Below are 22,861 nucleotides of genomic sequence, written 5' to 3'. Positions count from 1 at the left end.
TAAATTCTTTACTATCCGTACTAGAATTAATACCATCATCAACATTTTTCGTGGTCTGTTTGAGTTTTTAAATTTGCCAATGGTTCGCCTTTATCAGTATTAGAATCAGAATGGCCTTGGCCATCTTCACCGTGTTGCAAAGTAGGCGACACATGTTGGTGTTGATGTTTGCGCATATTGCGGATATGTTGGTGGTTCACTAGTCATTAATTGTTTAGAAGTTTCAACTTGTTGCGTTTGTTGTTGTTGTTGCTGGCTGATGATGTGGTGTTAACGTTTGTTGTACAATTTATTCGGGTGATTGCACATATTGTTGGTGTGTTATAGTGCTGGAAAACCTTCCGATATTGAAAGTCCTTGATTAGTGTAATCCCCACGTAGTGAACTACTCCTGTGACCGCGTCCGCGGTAACTATTACATCTGAAGGCGCTTAAGTTACAGGCATAGCTGACATCGCTTATATAACAGGTTGACTATAAAGTAAAAACCAAAACAAAATATTAGAATCAGTGTTTATGAATAACATATTTAAAATAAGCTCTTACAACAACGTGATCGGTGGCTACATCCCCGTGAAAGTAGTGTGGTGTTCCTCCTTGTATAAACGTAGATACTGGATGTGCTCAACCGTGCAGTTTTCTTCTAATTTGAGCAAATGTATGTTCTTACAGCCACAGCTGGAATATTTGGGATATTTCTATCCTCACATCGTCAAAATCAAATTACCTAGAATGAAAAAGAAACTCATATCAGTAAGAATAGATTAAAAGTTTTTAATATAAGCCGAAAAGTGTTCCATAAATAGGGCTCCACACATAGCTCTTTTCCAAAGGCGCAAGAGAAATTTCAGATAACTAGAATCAGGACCTGGTAAAGTAACTTCAAAGGCGATTTAGTCGCCACTACTTCGTATGCGCATTTCTCTACGCTCCCTTTCGGCATGCATCATCAATTTCGTCATTACTATAAAGGCCATCTTGCTCACAGCAATCCAACAATCTATTTGTCCGCAAATTCGTGGAACTAAATTCCTAATGGAAGGTTCCTCTCCAAAAACTCTGTTTACAGACAGTCTTTCGCCGTGAAAACGAGGGCAGTGAAATATTACATGTTCTGCGCTTTCCAATTCGGACGGACAGCTTGGACAGAAAGGATCCTCCTCTATCCCACGCTTACGTAGATATTCCTTCAAGCCACCGTGCCCGCTCAATATCTGTGTGAGATGGTAATTTAGTTTGCCGTGTTTTCGCTCGTACCATTCCGCTATATTCCGGACTAGCATGAAGGTTCAGCGCTCTTTTCTCGAATCTTCCCGCCGTTTTTGCCACCTAACTATTGTTCGTGACCTTGCGCTTTTCTTAGCATCTTCAGATGGTCGGCTGAATCCAATGCCATACAGATCGGCCATTTCACCTGAGAGTAGATCTACTGGGATTTTCCTGGATAAAACATGGATCGCGTCGTCGGAACAGCACATGCTATTCGTATAGCAGTAATGCGGTAGGCTGCTAGTATATCTTTTTGGTGGACCATTTTAGATCTGTGCCATACTGGTGCTGCATATAATATTATAGAGCTGGTTACGTTGGATAATCGCTGACGGGTAGCTTCGCTTGGGCCGCCGATGTTGGGCATTATTCGCGTTAGGGTTCCACTAACTCTAGAAACTTTGTCCCCCACCGCCCTGAAGTGCTCCCTAAAAGTTAGTTTTGAGTCAATGATTACTCCTAGATATTTCAAGGAGGGCTTTGAATTTATTTGAAAATCTCCTATGGTTAGGACCAACTCATCCACAGTCCGCTTTGAGCTCATCAGAACCACTTCTGTCTTATTGCTAGCCATCTCCAGCCCCGTGTTCGTCAACCATTCCGTTATTCTTCCCATGGCGTCATTACATAATGCTTGGAGCATATCAAGTTTCTTGGCCACTGCTACTACGACAATATCATCTGCATAGCCGACAATTTCCGTGCCTCCGGGAAGGTCGATTTGTATCACCCCGCCATACACCGCATTCCAAAGAGTTGGACCTAGAACAGATCCCTATCTAATCTATCTATCTATCAAATTATTCGGAGCAGGTACGGAACTTGTCTTGGGACACCCAAAGTGCACCCACGCTTCTCATGGCTCCAGCGGGTTAGCGGCTTCCTAGAACTTAAGCCACTTGCTGCTTCTAGATCTGACATCTGTCAGCTGGAGTCTTAGCCCGGCAAGCGCAGGGCACGAGCACAGAATGAAATCGATCGTTTCCTCCTCCAACTCGCACTTCCTACATCTGCTATCACTGACCTAGCCTAATTTAAAGGCATGTGACGCCAGAAGGCAGTATCCAGTAAGATACCCGTCATGAGTCTAGTCTACAGTTTAATGATAATAAAAATATAAGAATCAGTGTTTATGAATAACATATTTTAATTAATCTCTTACAACAACCTGATCGGTGGCTACATCGCCATGTAGGTAGTGTGGTGTTCCACCTTGTATAAACGAAGGTACTGTATGTGCTCAACCGTGCAAATTGACATTAGCAGTAACATTATTTACATAAACATAGCTTGGTATTTGTGAAGGCCTCAATATAGCATACATTGGTCCAGTTCGGTGTGCACCAGCCACTGGTACAAACACTTTTGAATGCATAGCTTTCATATAGGATGGATGTCCAGCAGTGCTCCGGTTGTGCCAATATGTAATGGGCTGCTCCGTCTCTTGGTACGGCTGTATAGGTATAGGCGGGTGCAATGTATTACTAGGCTCAAGATCGGAAGGTACATAGATGGCTCGAAGACGCCAGAGGGGATTGGAGCCAGAGTTTTCGGACCCAGAACCAAAATATCAGTAACTCTAAAAGCACATCCGAGCATTTTCGAGCGGAAGTATTCGCCATAAGTTAGTGCGCTAAGCTGAACCTTCAGCGCTGATACCCCAAAGAAACAATTGCCATACTCAGTCAGGCAGTCAGGTTCCACTAAAGGCACTTGCGGCGTTCGAAATAAAGTCAGCACTTGTCTTTCAGTGCGTAGAAAAGCTGAATCAATTAGGAGCACACAACGTAGTACTGTTGGCCTGGGTCCTAGGCCACAGGGGAGTGGAGGGCAATGAGCAGGCGGACTCCATGTTTAATTTGTTGCGTCTCTCCCACAAATTGTCAACCCCCCAGCAGATCCTTGCAGCGGGTCTGCGCCATACTCTCCTCTTCCGGGAAGGTATCGACCCCAATCCGGGTCCTTCTCCTGACACCAGTACTGAGAAATGGGTTTGCTGCGTTTGCCGGAAAAGAATCTTTTTAGGACGGTCATATATATAAGGGCCTGAAATATTTCAATGAACTTCCTAATCACATAAAAAGTAGTAATAACTTCAATACTTTTAAAAAAAGTTTATTGGAGCATTGTAAAACCCTTCCAATAAGATACAGTTTTCTCCTCTTATTTTTTACATGATATATCTGATACTGGAGCGCGAAAAGGGAATGGTAATATTGGAAGCAGCAAAATACAATGCATCCGGCCCTAAGGAAAAGAAAATCGGTCGCCACCTGTAACTCCAGACAGTTCCAACAACTAATTTCGCTGGAATTCGGTATTTCCAGCTGGTATTTACTGTTGCTGATCGGAATCATTCGCATTCCGACAGCATAAATATAACAATAAAATTATATAATGTGTAACAAAATTAACGAAAATAAGGCCAAATAAAAGTTGGAGCAAGGGGGATTGGAAACACGTCCTTTTCAACCTCCCATTATATGTTGAGCTGTGCTAATCGGAATCTTCATGCATTCCGACAGCGTCTTTACTAAACAAAGTTGAGGGGTGATTGGATACACTTATTTTCAATTTCCAACATCCAAAGACATGTTTAGCTTCATTGATCGGAGACTAATACATTCCGAAAGCTTAAAATACACATATAATTGAAAAATATAAGTTCCAAATTTTGTTGCCTTAAGCTGGGAGCACTGACTCGTCCCTCTGTCACGCTAGTAAATATGCTGATCGGAATCACATAGCATTCCAACAGCATATTCAATAGAAATAAGTGATTATAACAATGAATTGTACTTAGTAGTTTAAGTTTTGGGCCTAAACAGCCGTAATAATAAATAAATTAAATTAAAAAAATAAATACTCTTGTCAGTGTTTCACGTGCAAGGGATGGTTGCATCGGACAGGTTGCTCTGGGCTAGATTCCAAAATCCAGCGTCCTCGTAACTTTTATAAATCTTTTGTGGCTCTTGTTGTTCACGGCCTCATTACATTATGAGGAAATACGGCACCTGAGAACACAGCCGTATGAAGCTAAAAAACACAAGCATGTCTTCAGTGAACTCCACAAACAGGCGTCGGACCTCTATGCCGGTGATTCCTGTACTCAAAGAACAAAACTAGCAGAGGAGGAACGCACTCTCCCTAGGGAAACGAGATTAGTCACTCTAGCTCAACTTCGAGCTGGATAACGTAACAGGTTAAACTCTTACCTATTCAGAATCAACCCCGACATACAAAACATTGTCCTGCTTGTAATGTGTCCCCACATGTCACCAACCATCTCTTTAACTGTATTGTGCAACCAACGCCTCTAACACTCCTCTCATTATGGCCCACCCCTGTTGAAACAGAAAGTTTCTTTGGACTCCCGTTAGAGGACATTGATGACAATTTGTGATCGGTCGCACCTATTGGATGGGGCGAAGCACTGCTACTACAACAACAGCAGGCGGACAACACGGAAAGAGAGGCAGCAACTGCATGACCCATCGATCCCGAGCCGTTCCTGCCAGTTGGCCCACAGGGGCATTTATTAGCAGAAGGGAGGGAAAAGAGAGAACACTGGCGCAATATGCCAGGCCTGAGTCAATCTAAGTTACTGTAAGGGGGTTACAGCACAACTCGATATAGGGCATTAATAGGCCTCTCAAAAAGATAACCTAAGAACCCCAACGGCTATTCTTACAAGACACTGTAGACTGAACAGTCACATGCAAAAGCTGGGTATAGTATCGAACAACACATACCGATTTTGTGATGGATCAGCAGACGGTGGACCATATCCTTCTAGATTGCGGCGCAATTTCAAGACGTAGGGCTAAGTTTATGGGCTCACCATGGCCAGAGCATTCCCACATTTAATCCCTCAAGCAAAGAACACTGCGGGGGTTCATCAAGGAAGTCGGCTAGGATGAGGTGCTGTGAAGGAGATGTGCAAGTCACTGTGCAATCCTCAATAAATAATCTATCTATCTACGTTCGGGTAACAAGCATCATTGTGGTACTAGCCCCACCATCTCGGGAACTATTGATATGACTACATTAAACCTTCTAGGGATTGAATATTAATAATGCCGGCAATGCGAAAGTCTGCTAAAATGCACCATTCTCCATGGAATGCTCGATATATAACTTTCCACGTTTTGAAACAGTGATGAAAAGAGCAAAATTTACAATAATTTTAACTGGCTGTGGGTAGTAAGGTGTTGATGTCCTCTCTTAACGCAATGTAATGACAACTGCGATGCAGGGGAAATGACAAAAATCTTGCAAATCTACTGATAATAATTCATTTTTCCTCCCCTTCTATGCAGTTCTATGCATACATACATATGTATTTTTCTCTCCAAATGCTAATTAAAAAAATTAATTGGTTTTCACATGAACTTCGAACTCTGTCGTATTTGCATTCTTCAGTTGATTATCAACAAAAGCATGACAAATTATCACTAAAAAATTCATACATGTTGCTTATATATTTAATATGGTAGCCAATTTACTTACCCTTTCTGGTGCGATGATTCCTGGACAATCGGGCCTGACTAGACGCGATTTTTTTTGCCTTAAGAGAGCGTGCTTAACGCGAACCCTATCATGTTATGGCACAACTTTGGTGATGCAAAAAATCAAAGACATTTCTGCTTCTAATGCTTCTAGGATAGCAGCAGCAGCTCCCGGTGGCACCACATAAATAACAGTTGCAGGCCGATCAGTTGCCTTTTTTGCTCCGGCTACCTATTCAATTTTAATTCACATTACATTATCTACTATTGCAATTTTTAATCACTACAAATCAATATAAATTACCGAAGCAAATACTGGCAAACCAAGATGCGTAGTTCCAGCCTTTTTTAGGGAAATACATCCAACCAGTTTGGTACCGTATTCCAAAGCATGTTGCTTGTAAAGTACCTTGTTTTTGTAGATTTCCTTTGATTTTGGCATATTCTGAGCTGAATCGCATCCCGGCGGAGATGCTATCTATTAGAATAATATAACATTTTTTTATTATTTAAAAATGCACATACGTATGAATGAAAATCAGAAAGTAAATAATGTTGTTGTTGTTGTAGCGATAAGGACACTCCCCGTTATGGACTTTGGTGGTCCTTTGCCGGATGCAGATCGGGTACGTTCCGGGAACCATTAAGGTACTAGCCCGACCATATCGGGAGCGATTTAGTTGACATAAAACCTTGTAGGCCATCCCGTCGATTCTATACAACTTAATATGGTAACGATTTAAAAGACGGTGCACCACCCAATTTTTATCAAAAATTATCAAACGTGGAATCAAAAGGCGCGCTTCGAGCTCCGTTTTTATTATTATTTGATATTTTTAAATTAGGTGGTGTACCGTCTTGTAAAACTTTACCCTTAATATTATTTTGGGCGAAGGCCGCCAACGCAAAAAGATGGTCTCTGCAGCAATATTCTTAATTTCCGTCACATGTCACAACTCAAATTAACTTAATGTTATTTTGGGCGAAGGTCGCCAACGCAAAAAGGTGTTCTCTGCAACAAATTTTTTAATTTCCGTCACATGTCACAACTAAAAGCAAAAGATATTTTTCGTTGTAAGCAATTTATATTTTTCTTGCGTTTCAATTTTTCCGGAATAATTAATGAACTGTCATTTCGATGACAGCATGAAACGTCGATGTGTTAGTGGAGAGCGAAAAAAGCTTTGAATGGGTGGGTGAACTGGTTACCTCCGTCTTGTAGGGTATTGACGACTATCGACACATTTTTGGTATTGGCTAAGAAAATTTGCTGTCGTCGTCGCCATCACACGACGCCATTTTCGTCGACGCTGTTTTTACTGACGACAGAAGGAAAATTTGTAAGTAAAACATTTATTTTTTAATTAATTAAATATACAAGCATGTAATATGCATTGTTTTTTTAGATATTCAAAATGAAAATAACGAGTGCGCAGCAATTCGAGGTTCTTATAGCTGAGCTAGTAAAAAATCCTTGCTAGCAAAAGGCTTCCAAAGAGGTATGGCACCAGCAAATTTTAAACAACAGTGGGAAGCGATCAGCATAAAATTAAATTCTTTGGGACCACCTTTAAGAGACAGCGACGGATGGCAAAAATTAATTAAAGTAATTCAATTAATAGAGCATAGTTTTTAATCAAAATATACTCTGCAGGTATGGCGATATTTAAAATTTAAAGTGAAGAAGAAACTGGTGAAAAATAGGGAAGAAAGCAATGCAACAGGGGGTGGCATGAATAAACAATTTACGCTAAGTCCGTTGGAAGAGGCAGTGGCCAACTTGCTGCAATTCGACAAGCAGCTGAGCCCGGAAGGGATTGTACAAGGTGTGCAGCTGCCGGTTGAGCAAACTATAGAAGCTTACGTAAATTGTGTTGTCGAGAATGCGGATCATATTTCATATGTTCAATTGGATCCATCGGATTTTCCTTCCGAAGATGGCCCGAGTACTTCAGCGGTCGGATGAAGCAGATCCCAAACTCCCGCTGCTACTAGGGTATACAAATCCAAAAAAAGGGCAGAGACAATCTTTTAGAGAAATACAGTAGCATGCAAGAGAGGGTCCTTACCGATGCCACGAGCAGGCTAAATTCAATTAAGCACCCTTTACGAGATACGGTACGGTACAAAAAAAAAAAATGCTCGCGATTGAGGAGGAAAAGCTAAAGATGCTAAAGAAAAAAGAATGTAGAGAAGTAGAACTTCATAAAATGGATATGGTTTTAAAAGCCATACAAATTAAAATAGCGAAAACTAAACTTCAGAATTTAGAAAAAAAAGAAGACTGATTTTTATGTACATATATATTTTATTTTTAAGAAAATGAATTTTTCCCTTTGTTTGATGTACATAGTTATTTTATTTTAAGTACCTGAATTACTTTTTGTTTCTAAAGAACTGAATTATTTTTGTTTTGTGATATTAGTTATTAAGACGGCTGAATTTAATGCATATATGCACACAATAAAAAATGAACTGAAATTTTCAGTCTGAGACTATACTTTTGATTTGCTCTCTAATGTGCGATGCTTCCATATTCACGATATTTTCTACATCATCAATATTTTCACTATTCTCTAAGTTCTGCTCTTGACTGTGTACGTCAAAGCCGACCAAAAGTTGCACATTGTGCAATCTGAGTTCGTATTTTCACACTGACACTAACGATGTGTGATCACGATCGTTTGCTTCCGCTTGTCACTCACTAAAATCAACAGTGAATGCAAAAGGAAAAGTCCTTGCTACTTTTTGGGCACATAATAAAAACAATATGCTGCAATGTTAAAGTGACTTTTAATACGTTTTAGTTAGTATTATTAAGCTCCTTTGAATATACATATTAATATTGATAATTTAAATATTAATTTTAATAAATATTGACAATTTAATATAAATATATTTTTATATGTTCTACTTAGTGTTATTAATTTTCATACATTTTTTTTATTGAATAACTTCATGTTTTGAAAATATATATTTCTATCCTTACATCTACTTTGTTTTATAGTTCTTTCTTAATGAAAAAGTGAATTATTCAAAGTTCGATTCGAGCTCAAGGCCAGAACAATAATTTTTCTATAATGTTAATTTTTGTTATTTTTTAATTTTTCTAAATTTGAAAAATTGTATTTTGTTTTTGGAATAGTAAATAGAAAATTTTTCAGACAACCTGCCATAGCTGCGCAGATAGATTCATTTCGAAGGGTGCGAAGCCTTCATCATCAGTACGCTGCGCTAACCATTTAGCTATACAGCGGTGGTTTGTTTGACTAGCAAATTTGCTACTTCTATTCCTTTTTACCAACTATATTTATTCAGTGTTGCGCCATCTGGTGCAAATCACTGGCTCTGGTGTACATCCTCGTTTGCAGAGCGAGAACTAAAATCAATGCATATGTTGTGAAGTGCTGCACATACATCAGCAATTTGCGTGGCTTTAGATGGCGTATAGTGAAGTGGACGTGCAGCTAGCAAACAGCAAAAACGGGTTTTTAGTACGCCAATAGTACGTTCAATTATGTTTCTAGCTTTGGCGTGCTTGGTATTGTAAATAGCCTCGGGACTTCCTTCTGTTGTGCTTCGATACGGTGTCATAATAAGTTGTTCTAGAGGATAGCCCGCATCGCCTACAAATATAAAAAAAGTTTATGTAACTTTTACATGAGTTAAATTGAGTGTAGATGGTTTTTACCTAAAAGCCAGAAGTTACGCTCTCCATCATCGTATCGTTCTCGCAGAATTATTCTAGCATGGCTAATGTTCCATATGAGGTAATCATGAGCCGAACCCGCATGCCTAGCATCCATATACCTTATTCGCAACTTATGATCACAAATCTGTTAAATTGTTTGTTAAAAAATTATTATTTAGCCGATTAAAAGTTTATCTGTTCTTACAATCATGGCATTTAAACTAAAAAATTCCTTTCTATTGTAGTATAGAGTTCCATCGACGCAGCCAATAACTCCTGGAAAGCCAGTTTTTTCGAAAAAATACTCCTTGCATTCTGTGTATTCAGCCTGTGTCATGTGAAATTTTATCCAAAGAGGACATATGACGGATTCCAAAACGTCGAGTGTTTCAGCAAATACAGCACTAACGGATGGCTGGGAAAGTCCAAGATGGAAATCATTTCCCACACTTAGTTGATACGATCTGTTTAGGCAGGATGCCTAACTTTTCCGCACCTGATTGCGATCCTCCCCAATACAACTCTGCAAATCGATACTCGACTTAAATTATAACCACCCACAACATCACCCTCATGCATGTGCATGCATTTACATGCACGTGTATGTGTGCTTTTTGTCAGCACTCATGCATATGCATGTCGGGGTTGATGTGTGGGTGCCTTTCCCCTCCAAAACGGAGGATTTTGCGGGTCAACGGTTGTAGCTTGCAATACAACCGGCCTCTTGGATTTCAACAGCCGTACAACACGCATCTGCCGCCAACGATCTCTGCCGTTTTCAACAATACTTTCAGGTAATATTGTAACCAACCAATTTCTATAGTTATCCAATAAACCACATATATTATAACGAGAAATCTCGTCTATTTGCTTATTTTCTATTCCATACGCATATTCCCACTGAGATCGACCCCGGTGCGCCCACCTATCTCCAGGATTAGACGCACCCCGGCCGAACACGAACCTTGCCCCAAAAATCGCAATGTTGCTGCCAATTTTATGGTTTTTGAAATCGCCGTTGTCCTGATTGCGTTTCTCATATGCGGCTGAATCGTTTCCAGAACATATCTGAAGGCAGCTTTATTGAGACGAAAATAGTCTTCAAATCTGGAATAAAGTATAATATTTCCAGCTGAAACATTAATACATTCTAAACCCCCGAAAGTTGTTATATATACTTGTTGGCTGGCAAAAGAAATACATCGGAGTTATTCCTTATTTTTTCTATTTAGTCTAAGCTTCTCTTTATTCTTTTCGTCACTAGAGCTCGCACTACTGTCATAAAAAAAAATTTTTGTAAAATCTTGAAATAAAATATTGTAACGATTTTACTGTAATTCCTCTTAGTTGCAATCTTCTGCCAACGTTCGTATCGCTAAACTGTTGAATAAATAACTCCAATATTGAATAATGGAAAAAATGGCCTCTATTAAAGTACCTTACAATAACACTTATACTTTGCAACTAGCTGGCTTAATAACCAAACTGATAGCTTAAATGAAACTGACTTTCAAAATAATACTGCTATGGCTCGCTAGATAGCGTCTTAATCGAAACTGCTTGAAAGCTCAAATCAAACTAAATTCCAGCGCCTCTACATTTGCTGCCTTTTATACTCTCTGATTTCAATGTTCGCATCTTTAGGCGCTTCCATTTCCAGAATCTACTAGATGCCATCAGCTCTCAAACTTCTCAGCTGTAACTACAATTGCACGATTTTATAGCTTCTCCCATTGCATTGTGTTTGTGCATTGATTCTCCGCTGCTCGTATACGTACATGGTACATATGTGTAGACGCAATTATTGTTTTGTTTATGTAGATACATAATGATTGATCTATGGATGTGCATGATATCACTGTTTAGCACCGGCTTAGAGATAGCAGCACCCCTTAGTTTTGCTAATATTCGTAACACTGCTCTCCACCTAAAGCGCCAAATACACGACACGAACATTTCCGCGAACGTTCCGCAATCTTGTTCGCAGCTTTGGCCATACACCTTACGAACTTTTGGCCGAACATTAGTTCTCTTTCAGACAGCGATGAATACGGACATCAATTGTGCTGCAGCAATATTGCTCGCTGTGGCAATTAAGCGTAAAAAAAGAGAGAAGATCGCAAGAAAAGAATTTGCTGCAAAGAATGGTTTAAAAAACGAGCAGTTCTTGGACAAAGTGAGCTTATTAAAGAACTGGAATTCACGTCACAAAATGATTTTAAAAATTACGTTCGTATGAGCAAAGCAACATTTTATTGTATTGCGCCCGCAAACTACTTATTTTTTTATAACTGTATCCTTTGTGGCATCAGGATCTACTTCTGTTAATTTTTCGATTAAAGTCGCATAATCATTATTCTTTTTAATTCTATTACAATAATCTTTGCTTTTTACTTGCCACAATGGTGGCAAAGATTTATACATTTCAATAAATTCACTCAGAAATTTTTTATTGTCCATTTTAATTTTACGCGCACGTCTGTTCCGTTCAGAAATTACTACGATTATGAGCTATTTCGCCATACACGCACGAACAGTTCGCGCAAATCTTCGCCAAAAATTAAAATATTTTGATTTTTGGCGACCATTTGCGCGAACTGGCAAACACCACCATACACGACAGAAAAGGTCGCAGAAACGGGAATGTTCGCGGAAATGTTCGTGTCGTGTATTTGGCGCTTAAGTCTGATCGTCCCGATCAGAAAAATCTCTCGATCTAAGCGCTGCTAGCCTTTCCAAATGGACCACTTTCATTTTGGTTCGTGGTTTACCGATGGTTTGTATGCGGTACACTACATCGTTGATCCGTTTTACAACTTTGTATGTGCCTTCCCAATTACACCGCAATTTCGGGGACAAACCTTTTTTACGTTGTGGGTTGTATAACAGCACCAAATCTCCTTCCTGAAAACCTTCCGAATTAATTGCTTTATCGTATCTGGCTTTCATCTTGGCACTCATAATCCTTGTTCGTTGCCTTATCAGATCATGTATTTCTCTTAGCTCTTCTTCCAAATCACTAGTGGGTTTTTTGATATTTCTCTCCGATTGGCATGTATCCCAAACTTCAAATCAGCTGGCAGTCTAAGGTCATTGCCAAAAATTTGTTTTGCAGGGGTTTGGCCCGTTGTCTCATGCACTGCTGATCGGTAAGCCATCAAGAATAATGGTATGCGGGTATCCCACTCTTTATGGTACTTGTCTACTACTTTCTTTAAGTGCTCCTCCAATGTTCTATTGAATCGTTATACCATACCATCGGATTGAGGATCCAATGCAGTTGTCCATGTTTTTCGAATGCCCAATGATTTACACATTTCCTGGAACACAACTGATTCGAAATTCCTGCCTTGGTCAGAATATAACTCCATTGGTACACCATACCTTGTAACCCAATTGTTTATAAGCACTTCTGCTACTGTTTCTGCTTCTTGGTTTGGGATTGGGTATACCTCTGGCCATTTACTGAAATAATCCATAACTACCAGTACGTATTTGTTTCCGTGGTTGCTAGTAGGAAATGGACCTGCGACATACATGGCGATCCTTTCAAATGGTGCACCTGAAATATACTGCTTCATCTGGCCATGACTTCGGGTTTTGGGCCCTTTCGCTCTGTTGCATACCTCGCAGTTGGCAATCCACTCGGTGACCGACTGACGGCAACCAACCCAATAGAATCTCTGCTTAATTTTCTCGAGTGTCTTCGTGATTCCAAGATGACCTCCACTTGGACCATTGTGCAGCTCGCTGAGCACGTCAGGAATCCTCTTTCTGGGAACAACTATCAGTTTCTTCTTGCATTGACCATCCTCACTCTCCCATACTCGATGCAATCAACCGGATATCAATTCTAAACTGTTCCACTGTGCCCAATATGACTTCGCAATGGGACTCTCTGCTGACATCTCCTCTCTGCTTGGTCTTTGGTTTCGTTCGAGCCCTTGCATAACATGTGACAGATCTGTATCTTCTAGCTGACACTTTCTTAGCTGTTCCTTGTCCCACTCATCTGTACCTGTTATAGTCATTATCCGGACATCTGTAATATCTTCTTTAGCCTCGGCTTTTGAAAAGTGCTTGCATTCCAAACTACATGGTCTTCGTGATACTGCAACAGCATTTCCATGGGTACTACCTTTTCGATGCTCAATGGAAAAGTCATAGCTTTGTAGTCGCTCGATCCACCGTGCCAATTGTCCTTCCGGATTACGGAACTACAGAAGCCATTTCAACGCTGCGTGATCTATCCTGACGCGGAATCGCTGGCCGTAGAGGTATTTGTGGAAATGTTTAATGCACTCTACCAATGCCAACAGCTCTCTCCGTGTAACGCAATAGTTCCTCTCTGGTTTTCCATTTGAACGGCTGTAATATGCAACTACCTTCTCCTGTCCATCGACCAGTTGTGATAAAACGCCTCCTATAGCATATCCGCTCGCATCTATATCTAGAATAAACGTGGCTACTGGAATCGGATGTGCCAACATTGGGGCAGTGCACAAACGCTCTTTCAATGTTTGGAAAGCTACTTCTTGCTCCTTCTTCCATTCAAAAGCTTTATTTTTTCTTGTTAGCTCGTGGAGACTATGGGCTACGCTGGCAAAATTTGGTACTAATCGGCGGTAATATGTACACAGCCCAAGGAAACTTCTCAATTCATGCAGATTCTGTGGTCTTGGCCAATCCTTTACTGCCTCTATCTTTTGATTCGCTGTGCAGATGCCCTCTGTCGTTACCTTGTGACCCAAATAATTTACTTCTCTTTTAAACAGCGCCCACTTTTTGTGACTTAACTTCAGACCAGCGCCAGCTATTCTCTGGAAAACTTCCTCCAAGTTCTTAAGATGTTCATAAAAATTCTTGCCCAATACGATAATGTCCTCCAGGTACACCAAGCATGTTTTCCAATGTAGTCCTTTCAGTACCTGGTCCATGAGTCTCTCAAAAGTAGCTGGTGCATTACAGAGTCCAAAAGCATCACTGTAAATTGCTAAAGACCATCGCCGAAACTGAAGGCTGTTTTCCCTTTATCTTCCTCTTTCACCTCAACTTGCCAGTAGCCGCTTTTCAAGTGCAGTGTGAAAAACCATTTCGTACCGGATAGCGAGTCCAGAGTGTCGTCAATTCTTGGCAATGGGTAGCTATCCTTTTTCGTAACGTCATTCAACTTCCGGTAGTCCACGCAAAACCTCATTTTTCCATCCTTCCTCTTTACAAGTACTACCGGTGAGCTCCATGGACTAGCTGATGGTTCGATGACGCCGCTGTCGCTCATTTCTTGTATGATTTGACTCAAACTTCCCGCTTCGCCAGTAGAACACTACGTGGAGCTTGACGGATCGGCCTCGCATCTCCAGTGTCAATTTGATGTTTCACAACATTGGTGCGGCCTGGTTTGGAACCATCCTGGTCAAATATGTTCGCGTACTTTAGGAGTAGTTGTTTTGCCTTACTCCCTTACTCTGATAGGCTTCCTCTAGCCCCTGCGTCCATGCCGTGATGTTATTTGAAAGATCAGTATTACTAGATGAAACGTGTTCCTGGAGCTGTTCACCGTTAATAACTACTTCGGCCTCTTGGCATCTTCCCAAAATAGCTCCTTTGGTCAAATTGAATGGTGGCTTGAACTCATTGAGTACTCTTACCGGAATACGTGCACCTTGTTTTGTCATAGCCAGGGTTTTTCCTACAAGTATGTTCAGTGCTGATTTATTTGCTGCTTCGACAACCCACAATTTGTTTGTCCCACAATCTCCATCAACCTTTGCCCAGATGACTGCTTCTGATTTTGGTGGTATTTGCTGACTCTCTTCCACCAGCACTCGTTTACTGCTGTAGCCTCTCTCGTAGCCAAAATTAAGTGACACATCCATGTTTTTATATCGCATCGTCTTGTTTTGCATATCGATTTTGATGCCTTGGTTGATTAAAAAGTCCACTCCAATTATGATTTCATCAACTATACCTGCCTCTATAAAATTGTGTAGTACCGTGATGTTCCCAATTGCTACTTCACATTCTACTTCTCCAATTACCTGGGTGTCCTCTCCCGTGGCTGTACGTAATCTTGCTCCAAGCAATGGTCTTATCTTCTTGTTGACTAAATCTGATCGAATGATGGAATGGGATGCACCCGTATCTACAGTCAGTAACCGTTCCTTTCCATCCACATGTCCTCCGACAGTAAGGTTGCTTGACCTTCTTCCAATTTGCGAGATAGAGATTATGGGGCATTCAACTGAGGTAGCCAACTGTCGCCCCTTGCGGCTGACTCGCTTTAGTTTAACGATTGAGTGGACTTGGAGATTTGCTCATCTCCTTCAGCTCTGCGTTTACGACCACCCACATTGTTGGTACTGTTAGGGTTGGTGTTGCAATGTCGTGCAATGTGACCTGGGTTGCCGCACTTGAAACATTTAATAACTCCGGCATTTTTCTGTTGTGATCCCTTCAGTGCTTCCAAAATTGTGTCTACCCAATCTGGCCTTTCCACTTCCACACGATGAGCTTTGTATGCTGGTTTACTCAATAGTCAGGCGGTTTCCTGAGTCAATGCATGTGATACCGTCTCTGCAAATGTTGGCTTTGGGTTCGCGTATGTGGCTCGCTTCGTTTCGACGTCCCGTATGCCATTTATAAAGCTCTGAATTTTTACTCTTTCGGTGTATTCCACGGGTGCGTCGGCATTCGCCAAATGTGCAAGCCTTTCGACATCTGACGCAAACTCCTGCAAAGTCTCATTAGCTTTTTGGTAGCGCTTTTGCAACTCTATTTGGTGTATCTGCTTCCTGTGGTCGCTTCCGTATCGCCTCTCTAGAGCGCTCATTAATGATTCGTAGTTGTTCCGCTCTCCCTCGGGAATAGTCTGTAGGATTTCAGAAGCAGATCCTTTTAATGCCACGAATAGTGCAGCTACTTTATCTTCCGCACTCCAGTTGTTCACTGCTGCGGTCTTCTCAAACTGAATCTTAAACACCTGGAAAGGAACAGAGCCGTCTAAAGATGGAGTTTTTACCTTCGTATTGCTGGCTGAAACAACTGGGCGAATTAGTTGCAACTCCTGTATACGACCTCTCAAAGCATCCACCTCTGCCTCGAATTTTTCTTCAAACTGCGGTATTTTCTCGTCCATACGCGCTTTGAATTTTGATGATATACGCGCCTCTTGCTCTTTCAGTTGTGTTTCAATCTTTGATGTAATCTGTGTCGACATTTCTGAAATACGTGTCTCATGTTATTCCAGCTGTGATGCCATATATGTCTTCTGCTCTTCCAGTTGAAATGATATTTGCGATCACATTTCTGAAATACGCGTTTCTTGTGCTTCCATCTTTGATGTTATGCGTGTCTCCTGCGATTCCAGTTGAGATGCCTTATATGTCTTTTGTTCTTCCATCTTGGATGTTAAACGTGTCTCCTGCGATTCCAGCTGAGATGACATGTTGGTGAATATTTGTGATGACATTTCGGACATTTGTGTCGATATTGCAGCCAATATCATGTTCAGGTCCGTGTTCGCCATTGTCTGCGGTGTTTCATTTTTCTCTTCAATTTTTGCTGTTGTCTCGTCCCCATCAGGATAAAAGACATACTCGTCCACATCAATTCCTTCTGCTTCAATTGCCTCTCATAGCCGTGCCTGAAGTTCGAGTTTAACGCCGCTTGTATTCAATCCACGGCTCTCCAACTCCTTCTTTAGTTGCTGGATCTTCAATTACTGAACTTTGCCATGTCCTTGTTGTCCTCTGGAATTTATTCAACAATTCCTCTTCTGACACCAATTGTAACGATCTTACTGTAATTCCCCTTAGTTGCAATCTTCTGCCAACGTTCGTATCGCTAAACTGTTGAATAAATAACTCCAATATTGAATAATGGAAAAATGGCCTTTATTAAAGTACTTCACAATAACACTTATACTTTGCAACTAGCTGGCTTAATAGCCAAACTGATAGCTTAAATGAAACTGACTTTCAAAATAATACTGCTATGGCTCGCTAGATAGCGTCTTAATCGAAACTGCTTTATAGCTCAAATCAAACTGAATTCCAGCGCCCCTATATTTGCTCCCTTTTATATTCTCTGATTTCAACGTTCGCATCTTCTAGGCGCTTCCATTTCCAGAATTTACTGGATGCCATTAGCCCTCAAACTTCTCAGCTGTAACTACAATTGCACGATTCTTTAGCTTCTCTCATTGCATACTTTCAGGAGTATCTCAGATATATGCATGTGTTTGTGCATTGATTCTCCGCTGCTCGTATACGTACATGGTACATATGTGTAGACGCAACTATTGTTTTGTTTATGTAGATACATAATGATTGATCTATGGATGTGCATGATATCCCTGTTTAGCATCGGCTTTTACGCCAATTACACGGCTCAAGTGTCCTTGTGCCAATTACCAATTTGCAGAAGTATTTGTCCGGTGTGTGCACTGGTTGCGCTATTTGCGCAGAGAACTGCGCATAAATCAAAACGATTTTGATATTTACGCATGTCTGTAAATATGGCACATGCTTTTTTCTTCGTGTGTGGGGAATCTTACACAGTTTACCTGTGGTTCCTGATAATATAACATCAGAAATTATTGCTTAAAAATGTTAATATCGAAGGCGTAAGGACCATCTCTAGCTTGTAACAGGAATTCACACAAATTCAATAATACATAATAATTTTTTATGCAATTAGAACACATGTTTCATTTGTTGCGCTAGTTGAAAAATGAATATTGCGCAGTGCTGCAATGAGTTGAGTTGGTCTTGCAATTAAAATATATATTTTATAAATACAATGGAAAATAAACGCTTCTGGTGCGAGTTTTTCGACTTATACCGTGAATTACCAGCACTGTGGAAAGTAAATAGTGATTTTTTATACAATTAGTGCCTCTTTTATACAATTAAAACGCATGTTTCATTTGTTGCGCTACTTTAAAAATGAATATTGCGCAGTGTTTTTGAGCCGTGTATGTCAAAATTATCATTTGCACAAATTCCGTCGTTTTATATTTGCGCATGACTTTTGTGTCATGTATGGGCCGTCTTAGAGATAGCAGCACCCCTTAGTTTTGCTAATATTCGTAACAATATTTAAACAAAGCTTAAATAACGAAAAAACATTCAGAAAAAGTAAGAAAAATCGAACAGCTGATCCAGAAATGGCAGAGATGGTATATTTTCCTTTCGTTTTATCAATAAACTGTCGACGTCGTCTCAACAAGCTTAGCCAATACCGATTTGGTGTCGAAGTGACAACGACGTCGATACGATGTGACGCCGACTGAAAAACGACGAAGATGTCGACGACGACAATGACAATAAGGGTGAATAAATAAATTTAAGGCGCGATAACCTCCGAAGAGATTTTAACTCGAGCTTCTCTTCCAATTTGCGTCATGCTCATTTTAATTAAATTAAATAAATTAGCGGGACGGGACCTACTTGTTTATGCCGACTTCGAACGACAGCTGCAAGAGCTTTTCATGGCAGAAATGCACACGGAGTGCTTGCCAAATACTTGCGGGGAGGGACCCCGCTTACAAAAATTTTCTTCTAATAGGAAAAAAACTGGTTTCTAAAATTTTGATGTTGCCTCGCTCGGGGCGTGAACCCAGGACCTTCGGTGTAGTAGGTGGAGCACGCTACCGTCGCACCATGGCGGCCACCTAATTGTTTTTATAAACGCCGCAGCTAGCGTCAACATGTATTGGATTTGAGCTCGGAAACGGTGTTTTTAAACAAAATCTGAAATAGGGCGTTGTTGAAACAAATTCTGAAGTAGGCCGTTATTTCAAAATTTTCTGTGATAGGACTTTTTCGAAATGGCAGCCGACATGGGTGGTATTCAATCTATTGAGGATTTGTTGTAGATTAGAATGAACAATAAGATTCTTAATGCTACGCCCATGGTACAATTATTTATTACGTTCCATTGGTGCGTGACCAGATACGGATAGAAATTTAACATGCAAATGCAACAACAACATATGTGTGATGTGTTAGTGATGGAACGATATTTCGCCATTGGTGATTGGATCGCCAATATTGACAAACCGCTAATAGCTATAGCTACCCTGCAAAAATTGTTGGATTACGTGTTCCATTTTCTTAATGTTGGAGTACTCTAACAATACTCCTTTGAAATGCGTTTGCTGACCACCATCAGCCGATCATTGCTGGTTTTTTAACGACCGTGATCAAATCACGATGACGATCGAACAGAGTTGCCAAAAGTATAATATTGCATACAAATAACTGATACAAAAATTTTACTATGGCAACTCTGATAAAATGCAACCGCGCGCTGGTTTTATGTATACATACTATAGACAAAGAGGATAAATACATTGTATTCATCCTCTTTGCTATAGAATAGAGAAATATTAGTTTCTTTATTCACGCAAATGCTAAATAACATAAGAATATTCATAGTATAAAATATAAAAGTTGTATTGCCCCTCTTCATTTACTTTCATTTTAAATTAAATTCACTTCGATAATTCTTTCCTACACAATTCCTCTTTAGTACTTTGGCATATGATCCTCTGTGGGTGCTCCATGGAATACTACAGTGAAAATACTTTGGAAGGTACTCTCACGTATGTACTCTATGGAATACTCACAAACAAAGCGAGAGTGGGATCTCCTACTCCTCTCCTAGGACATCGCAATGTTAATTGGAGCACATTTTTTGTATGAATACAGATTAGATTTTGAGCAGTCCTATACTCCCAAAGGAGTATTCCTTACATTATTTATAGAGTACTCGCATTTTTTGAAGGGTTAGTGCTGCCAGCTCTCATAAAGTTGATCCAGATCGTTCCAATGAGATTTGAGCCAGAGCCAGAGCTCGATAAACCAATGGAACGACCCTATTATTATTGTACCATGGCTACGCCATTATGAAGTTTTCCATATAGATGCGTTCAGCGCAATTTTATGCATGATGAGTAGATTGTACTTATTTTTATGGAGAACGGCAGATCGAGCGACACTGGCGCCATCTGACATGAAAAAGTAGCGATCTTCCAACTTTTGTTGCAAGCACATCATAATGAAAGGAACATCGTCACAGTCTCGCAAGATGTTTGTAAATATAAACAGAATTTCGGGTTGGATTTTATATAAGGTACCACGATTTTCAAACTTTTGCTGATTTGTAGGGGTAGAGGGGGTCCTAAAAATCACAAAATTATCATCCGCAACTCTAGGAAACTCATAGTTTACGAAATATAAGCTTTTTAATTTCCAAATTTAGTAAAATTTCAACTTAAGTCCTGCACTTAAAATTCGGGTCGCACATGTCGATAGCGGTATCACAAGACGCGTATTTGCGTTTAAAAGTTATTCGCGGAAAACCCGTCGGTACTATTGTCGCTTTTTTCGTTGTTGCAGTTAAACAAATGACGGTGGTGAATAGTGTTGCCAGCTCCGCAACAACATCTTTTTATCTTGGTAGAACATTATAAGGTGGTGGCACGTCGACATAAATGTATTATGTTTTTGTAAAACACTTTTAATAATTGTAGTCTAATATTATTTGGGGTGCTGCGCAGAAGGGTGTACTACGCAGAAAGAAGGCGGTAGCCACGGTTATACCACACACCCGGACTTGGCATGGCGTAGCCCAGGGTTATTTTTTATAAGCGCGGCCGAAGGCCGCCTATGCAGAAAGGTGTTCTACGCAGAATTATCTTTGGAATCAGCATAAAAATCTCTATAAAGTAAAATTTTTTTTTTTTTTTTTTTTTTTTTGACAAATGTATGTATTCTGCACTTGTTCCAATTAAATACGTTAATTTCAAATTATTCAAAGAATTACAAGACAAAATACATAGATAGTGTATGTTTGTTTGCATTTATGTCGATGTGTCACCACCTTATAATCTTCTACCAAGTTAAAAAGATATTAGCCGTGTTTTTTAACACGCGTATATCCGTTTACGCTTAAACTTTATATTGACTGCTAAGAGACAAACTATAAATACACCTCTGAAATTGCTGCGCATAAATTTTGTCCTACTAAATTTCAATACGCATTATACTCAGATGTAACTGAAATATGTGTCTTTGTTTCACCCTGTACACTAATTCTATGTATTATATGTGTGTCCACAATTCATCGCAACTGATTCAGCTATATGTTATACCCTATGGCCATCAGAGCGTTGCGTCTCCGCTTTTCGGTACACCCTGTTGCTGTAGCTAGTTGTTTTACCACAGCCGCTAGATGGGTCTCCTAAGCATTATCTAAGCGAAGATAGGCGTTTTTTAACACGCGCAAACGAAACGTATACGCGCGTGTTAAAAAACACGGCTATTGTTGCGGAGCTGGAAACACTATTCACCACCTTCATTTGTTTTCGTTTGTTTAATTGCAACAACGAAAAAAACGACAATAGTACCGACGGGTTTTCCGCGAATAACTTTTAAATGAGATAAAAAATGTAGTTTCTGCTTTCGGATTCTGAATCTTGACGCAAATACGCGCCTTTTGATATCGCTATCGACATGTGCGACCCGAATTTTAAGTGCAGAACTTAAGTTGAAATTTTACTAAATTTGGAAATTAAAAGGCTTATATTTCATAAACTAAGAGTTTCCTAGAGTTGCGGATGATAATTTTGTGATTTTTAGGACCCCCTCTACCCGTACAAATCAGCAAAAGTTTGAAAATCGTGACACCTTATTCTAAATATTCCCCATCATTCTTACTATACCAAAGAGGATAAATATAATAAGAGCCACCAGTCTGCTAAGAGTGGAGAGTAACTCGCTAGAAATCAAAAAATTAATGCCGAATGTTTTCTAAGAGGGCCTTTTTTGAATTGTCTCGCAGTTATCCATGCTGTGTAGGCACTTTGTGCAGCTATGATTTTTGGAAAGATAATTAATTAGTTAATTAAATTCTATTGGAAAAATAAACAAAAATACCCCCCGAAAATGTATAGAAAACATTATATGTATGTACATCTCGCAAAAAAAAAAAACAGCGACTACCTTTTAGAAAATTCGAGCAAATGGCTGCGAGTAACGAGTGACGCCTCTTATCATAATTTATCCTCTTTGACTATACATGTAAAATACTTGCTAACAAGTTTGGTCCACTATTTATATGTTAGAAAGCATTAAATAATTGTAAAAAATGGTGCAAAAGTACAAACGAGTGGAAAAATTATTACACTTGCGAAGACTTATAAGCCATAAACAGACAAAACAGCTGATCGAACCAACCTGATCGTAATCAATGTAGTCGAATAATGGTGTCATAAATAAAAAAAATAAATTTAAGGCGCGATAACCTCCGAAGAGATCTAAGGCCGAGCTTCTCTTCCAATTTTGCGTCGTGCTCCTATTGATTTTCCCTACAAATTGGCCGGACGGGA

The 22,861-nt window shown here is 39.9% G+C and overlaps 1 long non-coding RNA gene across 2 annotated transcripts; it reads right to left on the bottom strand.

The window, feature by feature from the left end:
• Nucleotides 1-550: 550 nt before the first annotated feature.
• On the bottom strand, nucleotides 551-6,800 carry LOC137244490 (uncharacterized). 2 transcript variants are annotated; one of them, XR_010951038.1, is made up of 4 exons: nucleotides 6,303-6,800; nucleotides 6,082-6,227; nucleotides 5,779-6,009; nucleotides 551-727 (listed from the first exon to the last, which is right to left on the bottom strand). It is a non-coding gene; the product is annotated as an uncharacterized lncRNA (long non-coding RNA). The 2 variants fall into 2 exon arrangements; XR_010951039.1 differs by having other exon boundaries at nucleotides 6,082-6,255; nucleotides 6,650-6,788.
• Nucleotides 6,801-22,861: the final 16,061 nt, after the last annotated feature.

The sequence above is a fragment of the Eurosta solidaginis genome, chromosome 3, assembly GCF_040869045.1.
Source record: "Eurosta solidaginis isolate ZX-2024a chromosome 3, ASM4086904v1, whole genome shotgun sequence".
Lineage (NCBI taxonomy): Eukaryota > Metazoa > Arthropoda > Insecta > Diptera > Tephritidae > Eurosta > Eurosta solidaginis.
The sequence above is the reverse complement of the archived record's forward strand: the minus strand, read 5'-3'. Positions and strand labels throughout refer to the sequence as shown.